General features: G+C 45.0%; 37 non-coding genes across 37 annotated transcripts; all 37 read right to left on the reverse strand.

Annotated features, from left to right (window-relative positions):
- Nucleotides 1-14: 14 nt before the first annotated feature.
- Nucleotides 15-96, reverse strand: trnal-aag. Its single transcript has one exon. It is a non-coding gene; the product is annotated as a tRNA-Leu (tRNA).
- A 308-nt stretch (nt 97-404) lies between these two features.
- Nucleotides 405-476, reverse strand: trnam-cau. Its single transcript has one exon. It is a non-coding gene; the product is annotated as a tRNA-Met (tRNA).
- A 194-nt stretch (nt 477-670) lies between these two features.
- On the reverse strand, nt 671-752 carry trnal-aag. The gene has a single exon. It is a non-coding gene; the product is annotated as a tRNA-Leu (tRNA).
- Nucleotides 753-1,081: 329 nt separating this feature from the next.
- trnam-cau lies at nt 1,082-1,153 on the reverse strand. The gene has a single exon. It is a non-coding gene; the product is annotated as a tRNA-Met (tRNA).
- A 599-nt stretch (nt 1,154-1,752) lies between these two features.
- On the reverse strand, nt 1,753-1,824 carry trnam-cau. The gene has a single exon. It is a non-coding gene; the product is annotated as a tRNA-Met (tRNA).
- Nucleotides 1,825-3,284: 1,460 nt separating this feature from the next.
- trnal-aag lies at nt 3,285-3,366 on the reverse strand. The gene has a single exon. It is a non-coding gene; the product is annotated as a tRNA-Leu (tRNA).
- Nucleotides 3,367-3,944: 578 nt separating this feature from the next.
- Nucleotides 3,945-4,025, reverse strand: trnal-aag. Its single transcript has one exon. It is a non-coding gene; the product is annotated as a tRNA-Leu (tRNA).
- A 310-nt stretch (nt 4,026-4,335) lies between these two features.
- On the reverse strand, nt 4,336-4,407 carry trnam-cau. Its single transcript has one exon. It is a non-coding gene; the product is annotated as a tRNA-Met (tRNA).
- Nucleotides 4,408-5,012: 605 nt separating this feature from the next.
- Nucleotides 5,013-5,084, reverse strand: trnam-cau. Its single transcript has one exon. It is a non-coding gene; the product is annotated as a tRNA-Met (tRNA).
- A 1,922-nt stretch (nt 5,085-7,006) lies between these two features.
- trnam-cau lies at nt 7,007-7,078 on the reverse strand. The gene has a single exon. It is a non-coding gene; the product is annotated as a tRNA-Met (tRNA).
- Nucleotides 7,079-7,674: 596 nt separating this feature from the next.
- On the reverse strand, nt 7,675-7,746 carry trnam-cau. Its single transcript has one exon. It is a non-coding gene; the product is annotated as a tRNA-Met (tRNA).
- A 1,942-nt stretch (nt 7,747-9,688) lies between these two features.
- Nucleotides 9,689-9,760, reverse strand: trnam-cau. The gene has a single exon. It is a non-coding gene; the product is annotated as a tRNA-Met (tRNA).
- Nucleotides 9,761-9,945: 185 nt separating this feature from the next.
- On the reverse strand, nt 9,946-10,027 carry trnal-aag. The gene has a single exon. It is a non-coding gene; the product is annotated as a tRNA-Leu (tRNA).
- Nucleotides 10,028-10,627: 600 nt separating this feature from the next.
- Nucleotides 10,628-10,709, reverse strand: trnal-aag. The gene has a single exon. It is a non-coding gene; the product is annotated as a tRNA-Leu (tRNA).
- A 320-nt stretch (nt 10,710-11,029) lies between these two features.
- Nucleotides 11,030-11,101, reverse strand: trnam-cau. Its single transcript has one exon. It is a non-coding gene; the product is annotated as a tRNA-Met (tRNA).
- A 1,255-nt stretch (nt 11,102-12,356) lies between these two features.
- On the reverse strand, nt 12,357-12,428 carry trnam-cau. Its single transcript has one exon. It is a non-coding gene; the product is annotated as a tRNA-Met (tRNA).
- A 185-nt stretch (nt 12,429-12,613) lies between these two features.
- On the reverse strand, nt 12,614-12,695 carry trnal-aag. Its single transcript has one exon. It is a non-coding gene; the product is annotated as a tRNA-Leu (tRNA).
- Nucleotides 12,696-13,294: 599 nt separating this feature from the next.
- trnal-aag lies at nt 13,295-13,376 on the reverse strand. The gene has a single exon. It is a non-coding gene; the product is annotated as a tRNA-Leu (tRNA).
- Nucleotides 13,377-13,696: 320 nt separating this feature from the next.
- On the reverse strand, nt 13,697-13,768 carry trnam-cau. Its single transcript has one exon. It is a non-coding gene; the product is annotated as a tRNA-Met (tRNA).
- Nucleotides 13,769-14,630: 862 nt separating this feature from the next.
- trnal-aag lies at nt 14,631-14,712 on the reverse strand. Its single transcript has one exon. It is a non-coding gene; the product is annotated as a tRNA-Leu (tRNA).
- Nucleotides 14,713-15,032: 320 nt separating this feature from the next.
- trnam-cau lies at nt 15,033-15,104 on the reverse strand. The gene has a single exon. It is a non-coding gene; the product is annotated as a tRNA-Met (tRNA).
- Nucleotides 15,105-15,298: 194 nt separating this feature from the next.
- Nucleotides 15,299-15,380, reverse strand: trnal-aag. The gene has a single exon. It is a non-coding gene; the product is annotated as a tRNA-Leu (tRNA).
- Nucleotides 15,381-15,966: 586 nt separating this feature from the next.
- Nucleotides 15,967-16,048, reverse strand: trnal-aag. Its single transcript has one exon. It is a non-coding gene; the product is annotated as a tRNA-Leu (tRNA).
- Nucleotides 16,049-16,377: 329 nt separating this feature from the next.
- On the reverse strand, nt 16,378-16,449 carry trnam-cau. Its single transcript has one exon. It is a non-coding gene; the product is annotated as a tRNA-Met (tRNA).
- A 194-nt stretch (nt 16,450-16,643) lies between these two features.
- trnal-aag lies at nt 16,644-16,725 on the reverse strand. Its single transcript has one exon. It is a non-coding gene; the product is annotated as a tRNA-Leu (tRNA).
- Nucleotides 16,726-17,311: 586 nt separating this feature from the next.
- trnal-aag lies at nt 17,312-17,393 on the reverse strand. Its single transcript has one exon. It is a non-coding gene; the product is annotated as a tRNA-Leu (tRNA).
- Nucleotides 17,394-17,722: 329 nt separating this feature from the next.
- trnam-cau lies at nt 17,723-17,794 on the reverse strand. Its single transcript has one exon. It is a non-coding gene; the product is annotated as a tRNA-Met (tRNA).
- A 194-nt stretch (nt 17,795-17,988) lies between these two features.
- Nucleotides 17,989-18,070, reverse strand: trnal-aag. The gene has a single exon. It is a non-coding gene; the product is annotated as a tRNA-Leu (tRNA).
- A 320-nt stretch (nt 18,071-18,390) lies between these two features.
- On the reverse strand, nt 18,391-18,462 carry trnam-cau. Its single transcript has one exon. It is a non-coding gene; the product is annotated as a tRNA-Met (tRNA).
- Nucleotides 18,463-18,656: 194 nt separating this feature from the next.
- Nucleotides 18,657-18,738, reverse strand: trnal-aag. Its single transcript has one exon. It is a non-coding gene; the product is annotated as a tRNA-Leu (tRNA).
- A 586-nt stretch (nt 18,739-19,324) lies between these two features.
- Nucleotides 19,325-19,406, reverse strand: trnal-aag. The gene has a single exon. It is a non-coding gene; the product is annotated as a tRNA-Leu (tRNA).
- A 329-nt stretch (nt 19,407-19,735) lies between these two features.
- Nucleotides 19,736-19,807, reverse strand: trnam-cau. The gene has a single exon. It is a non-coding gene; the product is annotated as a tRNA-Met (tRNA).
- Nucleotides 19,808-20,001: 194 nt separating this feature from the next.
- Nucleotides 20,002-20,083, reverse strand: trnal-aag. Its single transcript has one exon. It is a non-coding gene; the product is annotated as a tRNA-Leu (tRNA).
- Nucleotides 20,084-20,403: 320 nt separating this feature from the next.
- trnam-cau lies at nt 20,404-20,475 on the reverse strand. The gene has a single exon. It is a non-coding gene; the product is annotated as a tRNA-Met (tRNA).
- A 194-nt stretch (nt 20,476-20,669) lies between these two features.
- On the reverse strand, nt 20,670-20,751 carry trnal-aag. The gene has a single exon. It is a non-coding gene; the product is annotated as a tRNA-Leu (tRNA).
- Nucleotides 20,752-21,337: 586 nt separating this feature from the next.
- Nucleotides 21,338-21,419, reverse strand: trnal-aag. Its single transcript has one exon. It is a non-coding gene; the product is annotated as a tRNA-Leu (tRNA).
- Nucleotides 21,420-22,413: 994 nt separating this feature from the next.
- trnam-cau lies at nt 22,414-22,485 on the reverse strand. The gene has a single exon. It is a non-coding gene; the product is annotated as a tRNA-Met (tRNA).
- Nucleotides 22,486-22,500: the final 15 nt, after the last annotated feature.

Consider the following 22,500-nt stretch of genomic DNA (forward strand, 5'->3'; position numbering starts at 1 on the left):
TGGTTAACACTCAATGGCAGTGGTGGGATTTGAACCCACGCCTCCTAAGAGACTGGAGCCTTAATCCAGCGCCTTGGACCGCTCAGCCACACTACCTATAGTAGACTGCCACTTTTGAATTTTTTTTTCCAAGATATAGCAAATCAGTATGACGTCGTCAAATTAGATGCTCCACTGAAAAGTCAGACCAATGAAATTCACTGGAAGAAGAATGTTTACCTTGATGAAGTATTTCAATCTGCTGTTTGCCCAAAACTTATAAAGACAATGGAGAAAGTATCAGGAGGCTCGACCAGCATCTCTTGTTTTTGTCCATGGACTGGTGATTTAAGGAGCCTCGTCAGTCTCTTGACCATAGTCAGTACTTCTCACAGACTACATAGAGGACGCACAGGCCATTTACTTAGCAGAGGATGGTTTCGATCCATCGACCTCTGGGTTATGGGCCCAGCACGCTTCCGCTGCGCCACTCTGCTGCTGACCACCATGACACAGGAGAACAACAGACAGACAAACTCTTCTTAGGTAGGTCTAAAAGGCACCACTGTGCCAAAGTCGAAACAGGCCAACCTTGAGGATCATGTGTCCACGAGTTATACGTGCAGAAGTCCTTTAACGCAGTAACATACAAAGTTTCTAACATGAAGACTTTCAAATGGCTAACACTCAATGGCAGTGGTGGGATTTGAACCCACGCCTCCTAAGTGACTGGAGCCTTAATCCAGCGCCTTGGACCCCTCGGCCACACTACCTATGGAAGATTGCCACTTTTGATTTTTTTTTCCCAAGATATGGCAAATCAGTATGACGGCGTCAAGTAAGATGCTCCACTGAAAATTTAGACCAATGAAATTCACTGGAAGAAGAGTGTTTACCTTGATGAAGTATTTCACTCTGCTGTTTGCCCAAAACTTTTAAAGACAAAGGAGAAATTCAGTAAAGTATCACACAGCCTGACCACCATCTCTTGTTTTTTGTCCATGGACTGGTAAATTAAGTATTCATCAAATAGGCTGGTTGGTCTCTTCACCTGAGTCAGAACTTCTCAAAGAGTGCATACAGGAAGCACAGACCACTTATTTAGCAGAGGATGGTTTCGATCCATCGACCTCTGGGTTATGGGCCCAGCACGCTTCCGCTGCGCCACTCTGCTCGTGATCACCATGACAAAGGAGAACAACTGACAGACAAACTCTTCTCAGGTAGGTCTAAAGGGCACCACGTTGCCAAAGTCGAACTACGCCCAGCTTGAGGATCATGTGTACACAAATTATACATGCAGAAGTCCTTTATCGCAGTAAGATACAAAGTCTCTAACATGAAGACTTTCAAATGGCTAACACTCAATGGCGGGATTTGAACCCACGTCTCCTAAGAGACTGGAACCTTAATCCAGCGCCTTGGACCCCTCGGCCACACTACCTATAGGAGATTGCCACTTTTGATTTTTTTTTCCCAAGATATGGCAAATCAGTATGACGTCGTCAAGTAAGATGCTCCACTGAAAATTTAGACCAATGAAATTCACTGGAAGAAGAGTGTTTACCTTGATGAAGTATTTCACTCTGCTGTTTGCCCAAAACTTTTAAAGACAAAGGAGAAATTCAGTAAAGTATCACACAGCCTGAGCACCATCTCTTGTTTTTTGTCGATGGACTGGTAAATTAAGTATTCATCAAACAGGCTGGGTGGTCTCTTCACCAGAGTCAGAACTTCTCAAAGAGTACATACAGGAAGCACAGATCACTTATTTAGCAGAGGATGGTTTCGATCCATCGACCTCTGGGTTATGGGCCCAGCACGCTTCCGCTGCGCCACTCTGCTCATGATCACCATGACAAAGGAGAACAACTGACAGACAAACTCTTCTCAGGTAGGGCTAAAGGGCACCACGTTGCCAAAGTCGAACCACGCCCAGCTTGAGGATCATGTGTACACAAATTATACGTGCAGAAGTCCTTTATCGCAGTAAGATACAAAGTCTCTAACATGAAGACTTTGAAACGGCTAACACACAATGGCAGTGGTGGGATTTGAACCCACGCCTCCTAAGAGACTGGAGCCTTAATCCTGCGCCTTGGACCCCTCGGCCACACTACCTATAGAAGATTGCCACTTTTGATTTTTTTTTCCAAGATATGGCAAATCAGTATGACGCCGTCAAATAAGATGCTCCACTGAAAAGTCAGACCAATGAAATTCACTTGAAGAAGAATGTTTACCTTGATGAAGTATTTCAATCTGCTGTTTGCCCAAAACTAATAAAGACAATGGAGAAAGTATCAGGAGGCTCGACCAGCATCTCTTGTTTTTTGTCCATGGACTGGTGATTTAATGAGCCTCGTCAGTCTCTTGACCATAGTCAGTACTTCTCACAGACTACATAGAGGACGCACAGGCCATTTACTTAGCAGAGGATGGTTTCGATCCATCGACCTCTGGGTTATGGGCCCAGCACTCTTCCGCTGCGCCACTCTGCTGCTGACCACCATGACACAGGAGAACAACAGACAGACAAACTCTTCTTAGGTAGGTCTAAAAGGCACCACTGTGCCAAAGTCCAAACAGGCCAACCTTGAGGATCATGTGTCCACGAGTTATACGTGCAGAAGTCCTTTAACGCAGTAACATACAAAGTTTCTAACATGAAGACTTTCAAATGGCTAACACTCAATGGCAGTGGTGGGATTTGAACCCACGCCTCCTAAGAGACTGGAGCCTTAATCCAGCGCCTTGGACCCCTCGCCCACACTACCTATAGAAGATTGCCACTTTTGATTTTTTAGATAATGAAATTCACTGGAAGAAGAGTGTTTTACATTGAAGTATTTCACTCTATGTTGCCAAAACTTTTTAAAGACAAAGGGAGAAATTCAGTAAGTATCACACAGTCTGACCACCATCTCTTGTTTTGTCCCGTGGACTGGTAAGTGGTATTCATCAAGCAGGCTGGGTGGTCTTCGCAGAGTCAGGAACTTCTCACAGACTACACCAGAGGGCGCGCAGGCCATTTACTTAGCAGAGGATGGTTTAGTCCAGCGAGCCTCTGGGTTATAAGGCCCAGCTGCTTGCTTCATGCGCCACTCTGCTCATGATCACCATGACAAAGGAGAACAACTGACAGACAAACTCTTCTCAGGTAGGTCTAAACGGCACCACGTTGCCAAAGTCGAACCACGCCCAGCTTGAGGATCATGTGTACACAAATTATACGTGCAGAAGTCCTTTATCGCAGTAAGATACAAAGTCTCTAACATGAAGACTTTGAAACGGCTAACACACAATGGCAGTGGTGGGATTTGAACCCACGCCTCCTAAGAGACTGGAGCCTTAATCCAGCGCCTTGGACCGCTCGGCCACACTACCTATAGGAGATTGCCACTTTTGATTTTTTTTTCCAAGATATGGCAAATCAGTATGACGCCGTCAAATTAGATGCTCCACTGAAAAGTCAGACCAATGAAATTCACTGGAAGAAGAATGTTTACCTTGATGAAGTATTTCAATCTGCTGTTTGCCCAAAACTTATAAAGACAATGGAGAAAGTATCAGGAGGCTCGACCAGCATCTCTTGTTTTTTGTCCATGGACTGGTGATTTAAGGATTCATCAAACAGCCTCGTCAGTCTCTTCACCAGAGTCAGTACTTCTCACAGACTACATAGAGGACGCACAGGCCATTTACTTAGCAGAGGATGGTTTCGATCCATTGACCTCTGGGTTATGGGCCCAGCACGCTTCCGCTGCGCCACTCTGCTCGTGATCACCATGACAAAGGAGAACAACTGACAGACAAACTCTTCTTAGGTAGGTCTAAAGGGCACAACGTTGCCAAAGTCCGGACCGTAGCTTGAGGGATCATGTTTACACAAATTCCGTGCAGAAGTCCTTTATCGCGGTAAGACACCTCTAACATGAAGACTTTGAAAGCGGCTAACTACACAATGGCAGTGGTGGGATTTGAACCCACGCCTCTAAGAGACTGGAGCCTTAATCCAGCGCCTTGGACCGCTTGGCCACACTACCTATAGTAGACTGCCACTTTTGAATTTTTTTTCCAAGATATGGCAAATCAGTATGACGTCGTCAAATAAGATGCTCCACTGAAAAGTCAGACCAATGAAATTCACTGGAAGAAGAATGTTTACCTTGATGAAGTATTTCAATCTGCTGTTTGCCCAAAACTTATAAAGACAATGGAGAAAGTATCTCAAGGCTCGACCAGCATCTCTTGTTTTTTGTCCATGGACTGGTGATTCAAGGATTCATCAAACAGCCTCGTCAGTCTCTTCACCAGAGTCAGTACTTCTCACAGACTACGCACAGGCCATTTACTTAGCAGAGGATGGTTTCGATCCATCGACCTCTGGGTTATGGGCCCAGCACGCTTCCGCTGCGCCACTCTGCTGCTGACCGCCATGACACAGGAGAACAACAGACAGACAAACTCTTCTTAGGTAGGTCTAAAAGGCACTACTGTGCCAAAGTCGAAACAGGCCAACCTTGAGGATCATGTGTCCACGAGTTATACGTGCAGAAGTCCTTTAACGCAGTAACATACAAAGTTTCTAACATGAAGACCTTCAAATGGCTAACACTCAATGGCAGTGGTGGGATTTGAACCCACGCCTCCTAATAGACTGGAGCCTTAATCCAGCGCCTTGGACCCCTCGGCCACACTACCTATAGAAGATTGCCACTTTTGATTTTTTTTTCCCAAGATATGGCAAATCAGTATGACGGCGTCAAGTAAGATGCTCCACTGAAAATTCAGACCAATGAAATTCACTGGAAGAAGAATGTTTACCTTGATGAAGTATTTCACTCTGCTGTTTGCCCAAAACTTTTAAAGACAAAGGAGAAATTCAGTAAAGTATCACACAGCCTGACCACAATCTCTTGTTTTTTGTCCATGGACTGGTAAATTAAGTATTCATCAAACAGGTTGGTTGGTCTCTTCACCAGAGTCAGAACTTCTCAAAGAGTACATACAGGAAGCACAGACCACTTATTTAGCAGAGGATGGTTTCGATCCATCGACCTCTGGGTTATGGGCCCAGCACGCTTCCGCTGCGCCACTCTGCTCGTGATCACCATGACAAAGGAGAACAACTGACAGACAAACTCTTCTCAGGTAGGTCTAAAGGGCACCACGTTGCCAAAGTCGAACCACGCCCAGCTTGAGGATCATGTGTACACAAATTATACATGCAGAAGTCCTTTATCGCAGTAAGATACAAAGTCTCTAACATGAAGACTTTCAAATGGCTAACACTCAATGGCGGGATTTGAACCCACGTCTCCTAAGAGACTGGAACCTTAATCCAGCGCCTTGGACCCCTCGGCCACACTACCTATAGGAGATTGCCACTTTTGATTTTTTTTTCCCAAGATATGGCAAATCAGTATGACGTCGTCAAGTAAGATGCTCCACTGAAAATTTAGACCAATGAAATTCACTGGAAGAAGAGTGTTTACCTTGATGAAGTATTTCACTCTGCTGTTTGCCCAAAACTTTTAAAGACAAAGGAGAAATTCAGTAAAGTATCACACAGCCTGACCACCATCTCTTGTTTTTTGTCGATGGACTGGTAAATTAAGTATTCATCAAACAGGCTGGGTGGTCTCTTCACCAGAGTCAGAACTTCTCAAAGAGTACATACAGGAAGCACAGATCACTTATTTAGCAGAGGATGGTTTCGATCCATCGACCTCTGGGTTATGGGCCCAGCACTCTTCCGCTGCGCCACTCTGCTCATGATCACCATGACAAAGGAGAACAACTGACAGACAAACTCTTCTCAGGTAGGTCTAAAGGGCACCACGTTGCCAAAGTCGAACCACGCCCAGCTTGAGGATCATGTGTACACAAATTATACGTGCAGAAGTCCTTTATCGCAGTAAGATACAAAGTCTCTAACATGAAGACTTTGAAACGGCTAACACACAATGGCAGTGGTGGGATTTGAACCCACGCCTCCTAAGAGACTGGAGCCTTAATCCTGCGCCTTGGACCCCTCGGCCACACTACCTATAGAAGATTGCCACTTTTGATTTTTTTTTCCAAGATATGGCAAATCAGTATGACGCCGTCAAATAAGATGCTCCACTGAAAAGTCAGACCAATGAAATTCACTGGAAGAAGAATGTTTACCTTGATGAAGTATTTCAATCTGCTGTTTGCCCAAAACTTATAAAGACAATGGAGAAAGTATCAGGAGGCTCGACCAGCATCTCTTGTTTTTGTCCATGGACTGGTGATTTAAGGAGCCTCGTCAGTCTCTTGACCATAGTCAGTACTTCTCACAGACTACATAGAGGACGCACAGGCCATTTACTTAGCAGAGGATGGTTTCGATCTATCGACCTCTGGGTTATGGGCCCAGCACGCTTCCGCTGCGCCACTCTGCTGCTGACCACCATGACACAGGAGAACAACAGACAGACAAACTCTTCTTAGGTAGGTCTAAAAGGCACCACTGTGCCAAAGTCGAAACAGGCCAACCTTGAGGATCATGTGGCCACGAGTTATACGTGCAGAAGTCCTTTAACGCAGTAACATACAAAGTTTCTAACATGAAGACTTTCAAATGGCTAACACTCAATGGCAGTGGTGGGATTTGAACCCACGCCTCCTAAGAGACTGGAGCCTTAATCCAGCGCCTTGGACCCCTCGGCCACAATACCTATGAAAGATTGCCACTTTTGATTTTTTTTTCCCAAGGTATGGCAAATCAGTATGACGTCGTCAAGTAAGATGCTCCACTGAAAATTTAGACCAATGAAATTCACTGGAAGAAGAGTGTTTACCTTGATGAAGTATTTCACTCTGCTGTTTGCCCAAAACTTTTAAAGACAAAGGAGAAAGTATCAGGAGGCTGGACCAGCATCTCTTGTTTTTTGTCCATGGACTGGTGATTTAAGGATTCATCAAACAGCCTCGTCAGTCTCTTCACCAGAGTCAGTACTTCTCACAGACTACATAGAGGACGCACAGGACATTTACTTAGCAGAGGATGGTTTCGATCCATCGACCTCTGGGTTATGGGCCCAGCACGCTTCCGCTGCGCCACTCTGCTGCTGACCACCATGACACAGGAGAACAACAGACAGACAAACTCTTCTTAGGTAGGTCTAAAAGGCACCACTGTGCCAAAGTCAAAACAGGCCAACCTTGAGGATCATGTGTCCACGAGTTATACGTGCAGAAGTCCTTTAACGCAGTAACATACAAAGTTTCTAACATGAAGACTTTCAAATGGCTAACACTCAATGGCAGTGGAGGGATTTGAACCCACGCCTCCTAAGTGACTGGAGCCTTAATCCAGCGCCTTGGACCCCTCGGCCACACTACCTATGGAAGATTGCCACTTTTGATTTTTTTTTCCCAAGATATGGCAAATCAGTATGACGTCGTCAAGTAAGATGCTCCACTGAAAATTTAGACCAATGAAATTCACTGGAAGAAGAGTGTTTACCTTGATGAAGTATTTCACTCTGCTGTTTGCCCAAAACTTTTAAAGACAAAGGAGAAAGTATCAGGAGGCTGGACCAGCATCTCTTGTTTTTTGTCCATGGACTGGTGATTTAAGGATTCATCAAACAGCCTCGTCAGTCTCTTCACCAGAGTCAGTACTTCTCACAGACTACATAGAGGACGCACAGGACATTTACTTAGCAGAGGATGGTTTCGATCCATCGACCTCTGGGTTATGGGCCCAGCACGCTTCCGCTGCGCCACTCTGCTGCTGACCACCATGACACAGGAGAACAACAGACAGACAAACTCTTCTTAGGTAGGTCTAAAAGGCACCACTGTGCCAAAGTCAAAACAGGCCAACCTTGAGGATCATGTGTCCACGAGTTATACGTGCAGAAGTCCTTTAACGCAGTAACATACAAAGTTTCTAACATGAAGACTTTCAAATGGCTAACACTCAATGGCAGTGGAGGGATTTGAACCCACGCCTCCTAAGTGACTGGAGCCTTAATCCAGCGCCTTGGACCCCTCGGCCACACTACCTATAGAAGACTGCCACTTTTGATTTTTTTTTCCCAAGATATGGCAAATCAGTATGACGTCGTCAAGTAAGATGCTCCACTGAAAAGTCAGACCAATGTAATTCACTGGAAGAAGAATGTTTACCTTGATGATGTATTTCACTCTGCTGTTTGCCCAAAACTTTTAAAGACAAAGGAGAAATTCAGTAAAGTATCACACGGCTCGACCAACATCTCTTGTTATTTGTCCGTGGACTGGTAAATTAAGCATCATCAATTCATAATTCATCAAACAGCCTCGTTGGTCTCTTCACCTGAGTCAGAACTTCTCAAAGAGTACATAGAGGAAGCACAGACCATTTATTTAGCAGAGGATGGTTTAGATCCATCGACCTCTGGGTTATGGGCCCAGCACGCCTCGGCTACTCTACTCTGCTGCTGACCACCATGACACAGGAGAACAACAGACACAAACCTTCTTAGGTAGGTCTGGTGCTAGCACCACTGGTGCCAAAGTCGAAACAGGCCAACCTTTGAGGATCATGTGTCCACGAAGTTATACGCAGAAGTCCTTAACGCAGTAACATACAAAGTTTTACAAGACTTCTCAAATGGCTAACACTCAATGGCAGTGGTGGGATTTGTCCCCACGCCTCCTCAAGTGACTGGAGTCTTTAACTCAGCCGCTTGGACCCTCGCCACACTACCTAAGTGGAAGATTGCCACTTTTGGATTTTTTTCCCAAGATATGGCAAATCAGTATGACGTCGTAAAGTAAGATGCTCCACTGAAAATTCAGACCAATGAAATTCACTGGAAGAAGAATGTTTACCTTGATGAAGTATTTCACTCTGCTGTTTGCCCAAAACTTTTAAAGACAAAGGAGAAATTCAGTAAAGTATCACACAGCCTGACCACCATCTCTTGTTTTTTGTCCATGGACTGGTAAATTAAGTATTCATCAAACAGGCTGGGTGGTCTCTTCACCAGAGTCAGAACTTCTCAAAGAGTACATAAAGGAAGCACAGATAACTTATTTAGCAGAGGATGGTTTCGATCCATCGACCTCTGGGTTATGGGCCCGGCACGCTTCCACTGCGCCACTCTGATCGTGATCACCATGACAAAGGAGAACAACTGACAGACAAACTCTTCTCAGGTAGGTCTAAAGGGCACCACGTTGCCAAAGTCGAACCACGCCCAGCTTGAGGATCATGTGTACACAAATTATACATGCAGAAGTCCTTTATCGCAGTAAGATACAAAGTCTCTAACATGAAGACTTTCAAATGGCTAACACTCAATGGCGGGATTTGAACCCACGTCTCCTAAGAGACTGGAACCTTAATCCAGCGCCTTGGACCCCTCGGCCACACTACCTATAGGAGATTGCCACTTTTGATTTTTTTTTCCCAAGATATGGCAAATCAGTATGACGTCGTCAAGTAAGATGCTCCACTGAAAAGTCAGACCAATGAAATTCACTGGAAGAAGAATGTTTACCTTGATGAAGTATTTCAATCTGCTGTTTGCCCAAAACTTATAAAGACAATGGAGAAAGTATCAGGAGGCTCGACCAGCATCTCTTGTTTTTGTCCATGGACTGGTGATTTAAGGAGCCTCGTCAGTCTCTTGACCATAGTCAGTACTTCTCACAGACTACATAGAGGACGCACAGGCCATTTACTTAGCAGAGGATGGTTTCGATCCATCGACCTCTGGGTTATGGGCCCAGCACGCTTCCGCTGCGCCACTCTGCTGCTGACCACCATGACACAGGAGAACAACAGACAGACAAACTCTTCTTAGGTAGGTCTAAAAGGCACCACTGTGCCAAAGTCCAACCTTGAGGATCATGTGTCCACGAGTTATACGTGCAGAAGTCCTTTAACGCAGTAACATACAAAGTTTCTAACGTGAAGACTTTCAAATGGCTAACACTCAATGGCAGTGGTGGGATTTGAACCCACGCCTCCTAAGAGACTGGAGCCTTAATCCAGCGCCTTGGACCCCTCGGCCACACTACCTATAGAAGATTGCCACTTTTGATTTTTTTTTCCCAAGATATGGCAAATCAGTATGACGTCGTCAAGTAAGATGCTCCACTGAAAATTTAGACCAATGAAATTCACTGGAAGAAGAGTGTTTACCTTGATGAAGTATTTCACTCTGCTGTTTGCCCAAAACTTTTAAAGACAAAGGAGAAATTCAGTAAAGTATCACACAGTCCGACCACCATCTCTTGTTTTTTGTCCATGGACTGGTAAATTAAGTATTCATCAAACAGGCTGGGTGGTCTCTTCACCAGAGTCAGAACTTCTCACAGACTACATAGAGGACGCACAGGCCATTTACTTAGCAGAGGATGGTTTCGATCCATCGACCTCTGGGTTATAGGCCCAGCACGCTTCCGCTCGTGATCACCACTCTGCTCGTGATCACCATGACAAAGGAGAACAACTGACAGACAAACTCTTCTCAGGTAGGTCTAAAGGGAACCACGTTGCCAAAGTCGAACCACGCCCAGCTTGAGGATCATGTTTACACAAATTATACGTGCAGAAGTCCTTTATCGCAGTAAGATACAAAGTCTCTAACATGAAGACTTTGAAACGGCTAACACACAATGGCAGTGGTGGGATTTGAACCCACGCCTCCTAAGAGACTGGAGCCTTAATCCAGCGCCTTGGACCGCTCGGCCACACTACCTATAGTAGACTGCCACTTTTGAATTTTTTTTTCCAAGATATGGCAAATCAGTATGACGTCGTCAAATAAGATGCTCCACTGAAAAGTCAGACCAATGAAATTCACTGGAAGAAGAATGTTTACCTTGATGAAGTATTTCAATCTGCTGTTTGCCCAAAACTTATAAAGACAATGGAGAAAGTATCAGGAGGCTCGACCAGCATCTCTTGTTTTTTGTCCATGGACTGGTGATTTAAGGATTCATCAAACAGCCTCGTCAGTCTCTTCACCAGAGTCAGTACTTCTCACAGACTACATAGAGGACGCACAGGCCATTTACTTAGCAGAGGATGGTTTCGATCCATCGACCTCTGGGTTATGGGCCCAGCACGCTTCCGCTGCGCCACTCTGCTGCTGACCACCATGACACAGGAGAACAACAGACAGACAAACTCTTCTTAGGTAGGTCTAAAAGGCACCACTGTGCCAAAGTCGAAACAGGCCAACCTTGAGGATCATGTGTCCACGAGTTATACGTGCAGAAGTCCTTTAACGCAGTAACATACAAAGTTTCTAACATGAAGACTTTCAAATGGCTAACACTCAATGGCAGTGGAGGGATTTGAACCCACGCCTCCTAAGTGACTGGAGCCTTAATCCAGCGCCTTGGACCCCTCGGCCACACTACCTATGGAAGATTGCCACTTTTGATTTTTTTTTCCCAAGATATGGCAAATCAGTATGACGTCGTCAAGTAAGATGCTCCACTGAAAATTTAGACCAATGAAATTCACTGGAAGAAGAGTGTTTACCTTGATGAAGTATTTCACTCTGCTGTTTGCCCAAAACTTTTAAAGACAAAGGAGAAATTCAGTAAAGTATCACACAGCCTGACCACCATCTCTTGTTTTTTGTCCATGGACTGGTAAATTAAGTATTCATCAAACAGGCTGGGTGGTCTCTTCACCAGAGTCAGAACTTCTCAAAGAGTACATAAAGGAAGCACAGATAACTTATTTAGCAGAGGATGGTTTCGATCCATCGACCTCTGGGTTATGGGCCCGGCACGCTTCCACTGCGCCACTCTGATCGTGATCACCATGACAAAGGAGAACAACTGACAGACAAACTCTTCTCAGGTAGGTCTAAAGGGCACCACGTTGCCAAAGTCGAACCACGCCCAGCTTGAGGATCATGTGTACACAAATTATACATGCAGAAGTCCTTTATCGCAGTAAGATACAAAGTCTCTAACATGAAGACTTTCAAATGGCTAACACTCAATGGCGGGATTTGAACCCACGTCTCCTAAGAGACTGGAACCTTAATCCAGCGCCTTGGACCCCTCGGCCACACTACCTATAGGAGATTGCCACTTTTGATTTTTTTTTCCCAAGATATGGCAAATCAGTATGACGTCGTCAAGTAAGATGCTCCACTGAAAAGTCAGACCAATGAAATTCACTGGAAGAAGAATGTTTACCTTGATGAAGTATTTCAATCTGCTGTTTGCCCAAAACTTATAAAGACAATGGAGAAAGTATCAGGAGGCTCGACCAGCATCTCTTGTTTTTGTCCATGGACTGGTGATTTAAGGAGCCTCGTCAGTCTCTTGACCATAGTCAGTACTTCTCACAGACTACATAGAGGACGCACAGGCCATTTACTTAGCAGAGGATGGTTTCGATCCATCGACCTCTGGGTTATGGGCCCAGCACGCTTCCGCTGCGCCACTCTGCTGCTGACCACCATGACACAGGAGAACAACAGACAGACAAACTCTTCTTAGGTAGGTCTAAAAGGCACCACTGTGCCAAAGTCCAACCTTGAGGATCATGTGTCCACGAGTTATACGTGCAGAAGTCCTTTAACGCAGTAACATACAAAGTTTCTAACGTGAAGACTTTCAAATGGCTAACACTCAATGGCAGTGGTGGGATTTGAACCCACGCCTCCTAAGAGACTGGAGCCTTAATCCAGCGCCTTGGACCCCTCGGCCACACTACCTATAGAAGATTGCCACTTTTGATTTTTTTTTCCCAAGATATGGCAAATCAGTATGACGTCGTCAAGTAAGATGCTCCACTGAAAATTTAGACCAATGAAATTCACTGGAAGAAGAGTGTTTACCTTGATGAAGTATTTCACTCTGCTGTTTGCCCAAAACTTTTAAAGACAAAGGAGAAATTCAGTAAAGTATCACACAGTCTGACCACCATCTCTTGTTTTTTGTCCATGGACTGGTAAATTAAGTATTCATCAAACAGGCTGGGTGGTCTCTTCACCAGAGTCAGAACTTCTCACAGACTACATAGAGGACGCACAGGACATTTACTTAGCAGAGGATGGTTTCGATCCATCGACCTCTGGGTTATGGGCCCAGCACGCTTCCGCTGTGATCACCACTCTGCTCGTGATCACCATGACAAAGGAGAACAACTGACAGACAAACTCTTCTCAGGTAGGTCTAAAGGGCACCACGTTGCCAAAGTCGAACCACGCCCAGCTTGAGGATCATGTTTACACAAATTATACGTGCAGAAGTCCTTTATCGCAGTAAGATACAAAGTCTCTAACATGAAGACTTTGAAACGGCTAACACACAATGGCAGTGGTGGGATTTGAACCCACGCCTCCTAAGAGACTGGAGCCTTAATCCAGCGCCTTGGACCGCTCGGCCACACTACCTATAGTAGACTGCCACTTTTGAATTTTTTTTTCCAAGATATGGCAAATCAGTATGACGTCGTCAAATAAGATGCTCCACTGAAAAGTCAGACCAATGAAATTCACTGGAAGAAGAATGTTTACCTTGATGAAGTATTTCACTCTGCTGTTTGCCCAAAACTTACAAAGACAATGGAGAAAGTATCTCAAGGCTCGACCAGCATCTCTTGTTTTTTGTCCATGGACTGGTGATTTAAGGATTCATCAAACAGCCTCGTCAGTCTCTTCACCAGAGTCAGTACTTCTCACAGACTACATAGAGGACGCACAGGCCATTTACTTAGCAGAGGATGGTTTCGATCCATCGACCTCTGGGTTATGGGCCCAGCACGCTTCCGCTGCGCCACTCTGCTGCTGACCACCATGACACAGGAGAACAACAGACAGACAAACTCTTCTTAGGTAGGTCTAAAAGGCACCACTGTGCCAAAGTCGAAACAGGCCAACCTTGAGGATCATGTGTCCACGAGTTATACGTGCAGAAGTCCTTTAACGCAGTAACATACAAAGTTTCTAACATGAAGACTTTCAAATGGTTAACACTCAATGGCAGTGGTGGGATTTGAACCCACGCCTCCTAAGAGACTGGAGCCTTAATACAGCGCCTTGGACCGCTCAGCCACACTACCTATAGTAGACTGCCACTTTTGAATTTTTTTTTCCAAGATATGGCAAATCAGTATGACGTCGTCAAATTAGATGCTCCACTGAAAAGTCAGACCAATGAAATTCACTGGAAGAAGAATGTTTACCTTGACGAAGTATTTCAATCTGCTGTTTGCCCAAAACTTATGAAGACAATGGAGAAAGTATCAGGAGGCTCGACCAGCATCTCTTGTTTTTTGTCCATGGACTGGTGATTTAAGGATTCATCAAACAGCCTCGTCAGTCTCTTCACCAGAGTCAGTACTTCTCACAGACTACATACAGGAAGCACAGACCACTTATTTAGCAGAGGATGGTTTCGATCCATCGACTTCTGGGTTATGGGCCAAGCACGCTTCCGCTGCGCCACTCTGCTCGTGATCACCATGACAAAGGAGAACAACTGACAGACAAACTCTTCTCAGGTAGGTCTAAAGGGCACCACGTTGCCAAAGTCGAACCACGCCCAGCTTGAGGATCATGTGTACACAAATTATACGTGCAGAAGTCCTTTATCGCAGTAAGATACAAAGTCTCTAACATGAAGACTTTGAAACGGCTAACACACAATGGCAGTGGTGGGATTTGAACCCACGCCTCCTAAGAGACTGGAGCCTTAATCCAGCGCCTTGGACCGCTCGGCCACACTACCTATAGTAGACTGCCACTTTTGAATTTTTTTTTCCAAGATATGGCAAATCAGTATGACGTCGTCAAATAAGATGCTCCACTGAAAAGTCAGACCAATGAAATTCACTGGAAGAAGAATGTTTACCTTGATGAAGTATTTCAATCTGCTGTTTGCCCAAAACTTATAAAGACAATGGAGAAAGTATCAGGAGGCTCGACCAGCATCTCTTGTTTTTTGTCCATGGACTGGTGATTTAAGGATTCATCAAACAGCCTCGTCAGTCTCTTCACCAGAGTCAGTACTTCTCACAGACTACATAGAGGACGCACAGGCCATTTACTTAGCAGAGGATGGTTTCGATCCATCGACCTCTGGGTTATGGGCCCAGCACGCTTCCGCTGCGCCACTCTGCTGCTGACCACCATGACACAGGAGAACAACAGACAGACAAACTCTTCTTAGGTAGGTCTAAAAGGCACCACTGTGCCAAAGTCGAAACAGGCCAACCTTGAGGATCATGTGTCCACGAGTTATACGTGCAGAAGTCCTTTAACGCAGTAACATACAAAGTTTCTAACGTGAAGACTTTCAAATGGTTAACACTCAATGGCAGTGGTGGGATTTGAACCCACGCCTCCTAAGAGACTGGAGCCTTAATCCAGCGCCTTGGACCGCTCAGCCACACTACCTATAGTAGACTGCCACTTTTGAATTTTTTTTTCCAAGATATGGCAAATCAGTATGACGTCGTCAAATTAGATGCTCCACTGAAAAGTCAGACCAATGAAATTCACTGGAAGAAGAATGTTTACCTTGACGAAGTATTTCAATCTGCTGTTTGCCCAAAACTTATAAAGACAATGGAGAAAGTATCAGGAGGCTCGACCAGCATCTCTTGTTTTTTGTCCATGGACTGGTGATTTAAGGATTCATCAAACAGCCTCGTCAGTCTCTTCACCAGAGTCAGTACTTCTCACAGACTACATACAGGAAGCACAGACCACTTATTTAGCAGAGGATGGTTTCGATCCATCGACTTCTGGGTTATGGGCCAAGCACGCTTCCGCTGCGCCACTCTGCTCGTGATCACCATGACAAAGGAGAACAACTGACAGACAAACTCTTCTCAGGTAGGTCTAAAGGGCACCACGTTGCCAAAGTCGAACCACGCCCAGCTTGAGGATCATGTGTACACAAATTATACGTGCAGAAGTCCTTTATCGCAGTAAGATACAAAGTCTCTAACATGAAGACTTTGAAACGGCTAACACACAATGGCAGTGGTGGGATTTGAACCCACGCCTCCTAAGAGACTGGAGCCTTAATCCAGCGCCTTGGCCCGCTCGGCCACACTACCTATAGTAGACTGCCACTTTTGAATTTTTTTTTCCAAGATATGGCAAATCAGTATGACGTCGTCAAATAAGATGCTCCACTGAAAATTCAGACCAATGAAATTCACTGGAAGAAGAATGTTTACCTTGATGAAGTATTTCACTCTGCTGTTTGCCCAAAACTTTTAAAGACAAAGGAGAAATTCAGTAAAGTATCACACAGCCTGACCACCATCTCTTGTTTTTTGTCCATGGACTGGTAAATTAAGTATTCATCAAACAGGTTGGTTGGTCTCTTCACCAGAGTCAGAACTTCTCAAAGAGTACATACAGGAAGCACAGACCACTTATTTAGCAGAGGATGGTTTCGATCCATCGACCTCTGGGTTATGGGCCCAGCACGCTTCCGCTGCGCCACTCTGCTCGTGATCACCATGACAAAGGAGAACAACTGACAGACAAACTCTTCTCAGGTAGGTCTAAAGGGCACCACGTTGCCAAAGTCGAACCACGCCCAGCTTGAGGATCATGTGTACACAAATTATACGTGCAGAAGTCCTTTATCGCAGTAAGATACAAAGTCTCTAAAATGAAGACTTTGAAACGGCTAACACACAATGGCAGTGGTGGGATTTGAACCCACGCCTCCTAAGAGACTGGAGCCTTAATCCAGCGCCTTGGACCGCTCGGCCACACTACCTATAGTAGACTGCCACTTTTGAATTTTTTTTTCCAAGATATGGCAAATCAGTATGACGTCGTCAAATAAGATGCTCCACTGAAAAGTCAGACCAATGAAATTCACTGGAAGAAGAATGTTTACCTTGATGAAGTATTTCACTCTGCTGTTTGCCCAAAACTTATAAAGACAATGGAGAAAGTATCAGGAGGCTCGACCAGCATCTCTTGTTTTTTGTCCATGGACTGGTAAATTAAGTATTCATCAAACAGGCTGGTTGGTCTCTTCACCAGAGTCAGAACTTCTGAAAGAGTACAAACAGGAAGCACAGACCACTTATTTAGCAGAGGATGGTTTCGATCCACCGACCTCTGGGTTATGGGCCCAGCACGCTTCCGCTGCGCCACTCTGCTCGTGATCACCATGACAAAGGAGAACAACTGACAGACAAACTCTTCTTAGGTAGGTCTAAAAGGCACCACTGTGCCAAAGTCGAAACAGGCCAACCTTGAGGATCATGTGTCCACGAGTTATACGTGCAGAAGTCCTTTAACGCAGTAACATACAAAGTTTCTAACATGAAGACTTTCAAATGGCTAACACTCAATGGCAGTGGTGGGATTTGAACCCACGCCTCCTAAGTGACTGGAGCCTTAATCCAGCGCCTTGGACCCCTCGGCCACACTACCTATGGAAGATTGCCACTTTTGATTTTTTTTTCCCAAGATATGGCAAATCAGTATGACGTCGTCAAGTAAGATGCTCCACTGAAAATTTAGACCAATGAAATTCACTGGAAGAAGAGTGTTTACCTTGATGAAGTATTTCACTCTGCTGTTTGCCCAAAACTTTTAAAGACAAAGGAGAAATTCAGTAAAGTATCACACAGCCTGACCACCATCTCTTGTTTTTTGTCCATGGACTGGTAAATTAAGTATTCATCAAACAGGCTGGGTGGTCTCTTCACCAGAGTCAGAACTTCTCAAAGAGTACATACAGGAAGCACAGATCACTTATTTAGCAGAGGATGGTTTCGATCCATCGACCTCTGGGTTATGGGCCCAGCACGCTTCCGCTGCGCCACTCTGCTCGTGATCACCATGACAAAGGAGAACAACTGACAGACAAACTCTTCTCAGGTAGGTCTAAAGGGCACCACGTTGCCAAAGTCGAACCACGCCCAGCTTGAGGATCATGTTTACACAAATTATACGTGCAGAAGTCCTTTATCGCAGTAAGATACAAAGTCTCTAACATGAAGACTTTGAAACGGCTAACACACAATGGCAGTGGTGGGATTTGAACCCACGCCTCCTAAGAGACTGGAGCCTTAATCCAGCGCCTTGGACCGCTCGGCCACACTACCTATAGTAGACTGCCACTTTTGAATTTTTTTTTCCAAGATATGGCAAATCAGTATGACGCCGTCAAATAAGATGCTCCACTGAAAAGTCAGACCAATGAAATTCACTGGAAGAAGAATGTTTACCTTGATGAAGTATTTCAATCTGCTGTTTGCCCAAAACTTATAAAGACAATGGAGAAAGTATCAGGAGGCTCGACCAGCATCTCTTGTTTTTTGTCCATGGACTGGTGATTTAAGGATTCATCAAACAGCCTCGTCAGTCTCTTCACCAGAGTCAGTACTTCTCACAGACTACATAGAGGACGCACAGGCCATTTACTTAGCAGAGGATGGTTTCGATCCATCGACCTCTGGGTTATGGGCCCAGCACGCTTCCGCTGCGCCACTCTGCTGCTGACCACCATGACACAGGAGAACAACAGACAGACAAACTCTTCTTAGGTAGGTCTAAAAGGCACCACTGTGCCAAAGTCGAAACAGGCCAACCTTGAGGATCATGTGTCCACGAGTTATACGTGCAGAAGTCCTTTAACGCAGTAACATACAAAGTTTCTAACATGAAGACTTTCAAATGGTTAACACTCAATGGCAGTGGTGGGATTTGAACCCACGCCTCCTAAGAGACTGGAGCCTTAATCCAGCGCCTTGGACCGCTCAGCCACACTACCTATAGTAGACTGCCACTTTTGAATTTTTTTTTCCAAGATATGGCAAATCAGTATGACGTCGTCAAATTAGATGCTCCACTGAAAAGTCAGACCAATGAAATTCACTGGAAGAAGAATGTTTACCTTGACGAAGTATTTCAATCTGCTGTTTGCCCAAAACTTATAAAGACAATGGAGAAAGTATCAGGAGGCTCGACCAGCATCTCTTGTTTTTTGTCCATGGACTGGTAAATTAAGTATTCATCAAACAGGCTGGTTGGTCTCTTCACCAGAGTCAGAACTTCTGAAAGAGTACAAACAGGAAGCACAGACCACTTATTTAGCAGAGGATGGTTTCGATCCACCGACCTCTGGGTTATGGGCCCAGCACGCTTCCGCTGCGCCACTCTGCTCGTGATCACCATGACAAAGGAGAACAACTGACAGACAAACTCTTCTTAGGTAGGTCTAAAAGGCACCACTGTGCCAAAGTCGAAACAGGCCAAGCTTGAGGATCATGTGTCCACGAGTTATACGTGCAGAAGTCCTTTAACGCAGTAACATACAAAGTTTCTAACATGAAGACTTTCAAATGGCTAACACTCAATGGCAGTGGTGGGATTTGAACCCACGCCTCCTAAGAGACTGGAGCCTTAATCCAGCGCCTTGGACCCCTCGGCCACACTACCTATAGAAGATTGCCACTTTTGATTTTTTTTTCCCAAGATATGGCAAATCAGTATGACGTCGTCAAGTAAGATGCTCCACTGAAAATTTAGACCAATGAAATTCACTGGAAGAAGAGTGTTTACCTTGATGAAGTATTTCACTCTGCTGTTTGCCCAAAACTTTTAAAGACAAAGGAGAAATTCAGTAAAGTATCACACAGCCTGACCACCATCTCTTGTTTTTTGTCCATGGACTGGTAAATTAAGTATTCATCAAACAGGCTGGGTGGTCTCTTCACCAGAGTCAGAACTTCTCAAAGAGTACATACAGGAAGCACAGATAACTTATTTAGCAGAGGATGGTTTCGATCCATCGACCTCTGGGTTATGGGCCCAGCACGCTTCCGCTGCGCCACTCTGCTCGTGATCACCATGACAAAGGAGAACAACTGACAGACAAACTCTTCTCAGGTAGGTCTAAAGGGCACCACGTTGCCAAAGTCGAACCACGCCCAGCTTGAGGATCATGTTTACACAAATTATACGTGCAGAAGTCCTTTATCGCAGTAAGATACAAAGTCTCTAACATGAAGACTTTGAAACGGCTAACACACAATGGCAGTGGTGGGATTTGAACCCACGCCTCCTAAGAGACTGGAGCCTTAATCCAGCGCCTTGGACCGCTCGGCCACACTACCTATAGTAGACTGCCACTTTTGAATTTTTTTTTCCAAGATATGGCAAATCAGTATGACGCCGTCAAATAAGATGCTCCACTGAAAAGTCAGACCAATGAAATTCACTGGAAGAAGAATGTTTACCTTGATGAAGTATTTCAATCTGCTGTTTGCCCAAAACTTATAAAGACAATGGAGAAAGTATCAGGAGGCTCGACCAGCATCTCTTGTTTTTTGTCCATGGACTGGTGATTTAAGGATTCATCAAACAGCCTCGTCAGTCTCTTCACCAGAGTCAGTACTTCTCACAGACTACATAGAGGACGCACAGGCCATTTACTTAGCAGAGGATGGTTTCGATCCATCGACCTCTGGGTTATGGGCCCAGCACGCTTCCGCTGCGCCACTCTGCTGCTGACCACCATGACACAGGAGAACAACAGACAGACAAACTCTTCTTAGGTAGGTCTAAAAGGCACCACTGTGCCAAAGTCGAAACAGGCCAACCTTGAGGATCATGTGTCCACGAGTTATACGTGCAGAAGTCCTTTAACGCAGTAACATACAAAGTTTCTAACATGAAGACTTTCAAATGGTTAACACTCAATGGCAGTGGTGGGATTTGAACCCACGCCTCCTAAGAGACTGGAGCCTTAATCCAGCGCCTTGGACCGCTCAGCCACACTACCTATAGTAGACTGCCACTTTTGAATTTTTTTTTCCAAGATATGGCAAATCAGTATGACGTCGTCAAATTAGATGCTCCACTGAAAAGTCAGACCAATGAAATTCACTGGAAGAAGAATGTTTACCTTGATGAAGTATTTCAATCAGCTGTTTGCCCAAAACTTATAAAGACAATGGAGAAAGTATCAGGAGGCTCGACCAGCATCTCTTGTTTTTTGTCCATGGACTGGTGATTTAAGGATTCATCAAACAGCCTCGTCAGTCTCTTCACCAGAGTCAGTACTTCTCACAGACTACATACAGGAAGCACAGACCACTTATTTAGCAGAGGATGGTTTCGATCCATCGACTTCTGGGTTATGGGCCAAGCACGCTTCCGCTGCGCCACTCTGCTCGTGATCACCATGACAAAGGAGAACAACTGACAGACAAACTCTTCTCAGGTAGGTCTAAAGGGCACCACGTTGCCAAAGTCGAACCACGCCCAGCTTGAGGATCATGTGTACACAAATTATACGTGCAGAAGTCCTTTATCGCAGTAAGATACAAAGTCTCTAACATGAACACTTTGAAACGGCTAACACACAATGGCAGTGGTGGGATTTGAACCCACGCCTCCTAAGAGACTGGAGCCTTAATCCAGCGCCTTGGACCGCTCGGCCACACTACCTATAGTAGACTTCCCGCTTTTGAATTTTTTTTCCAAGATATGGCAAATCAGTATGACGTCGTCAAATAAGATGCTCCACTGAAAGTCAGACCAATGAGGGAGTACTGGAAGAAAGAATGTTTACCTTATTGAAGTATTCACTCCTGCTGTTTACTAACTGCAAGGCATTGAAGAGTATCCAGGAGGCTGCGACCCAGCGTCTCTTGTTTTTTGTCCATGGACTGGTAAATTAAGTATTCATCATACAGGCTGGTTGGTCTCTTCACCAGAGTCAGAACTTCTCAAAGAGTACATACAGGAAGCACAGACGACTTATTTAGCAGAGGACGGTTTCGATCCATCGACCTCTGGGTTATGGGCCCAGCACGCTTCCGCTGCTCCACTCTGCTCGTGATCACCATGACAAAGGAGAACAACTGACAGACAAACTCTTCTTAGGTAGGTCTAAAAGGCACCACTGTGCCAAAGTCGAAACAGGCCAACCTTGAGGATCATGTGTCCACGAGTTATACGTGCAGAAGTCCTTTAACGCAGTAACATACAAAGTTTCTAACATGAAGACTTTCAAATGGCTAACACTCAATGGCAGTGGAGGGATTTGAACCCACGCCTCCTAAGTGACTGGAGCCTTAATCCAGCGCCTTGGACCCCTCGGCCACACTACCTATGGAAGATTGCCACTTTTGATTTTTTTTTCCCAAGATATGGCAAATCAGTATGACGTCGTCAAGTAAGATGCTCCACTGAAAATTTAGACCAATGAAATTCACTGGAAGAAGAGTGTTTACCTTGATGAAGTATTTCACTCTGCTGTTTGCCCAAAACTTTTAAAGACAAAGGAGAAATTCAGTAAAGTATCACACAGCCTGACCACCATCTCTTGTTTTTTGTCGATGGACTGGTAAATTAAGTATTCATCAAACAGGCTGGGTGGTCTCTTCACCAGAGTCAGAACTTCTCAAAGAGTACATACAGGAAGCACAGATCACTTATTTAGCAGAGGATGGTTTCGATCCATCGACCTCTGGGTTATGGGCCCAGCACGCTTCCGCTGCGCCACTCTGCTCGTGATCACCATGAC

Source organism: Solea senegalensis, unplaced genomic scaffold, assembly GCF_019176455.1.
Source record: "Solea senegalensis isolate Sse05_10M unplaced genomic scaffold, IFAPA_SoseM_1 scf7180000014709, whole genome shotgun sequence".
In the NCBI taxonomy this organism is placed as follows: domain Eukaryota; kingdom Metazoa; phylum Chordata; class Actinopteri; order Pleuronectiformes; family Soleidae; genus Solea; species Solea senegalensis.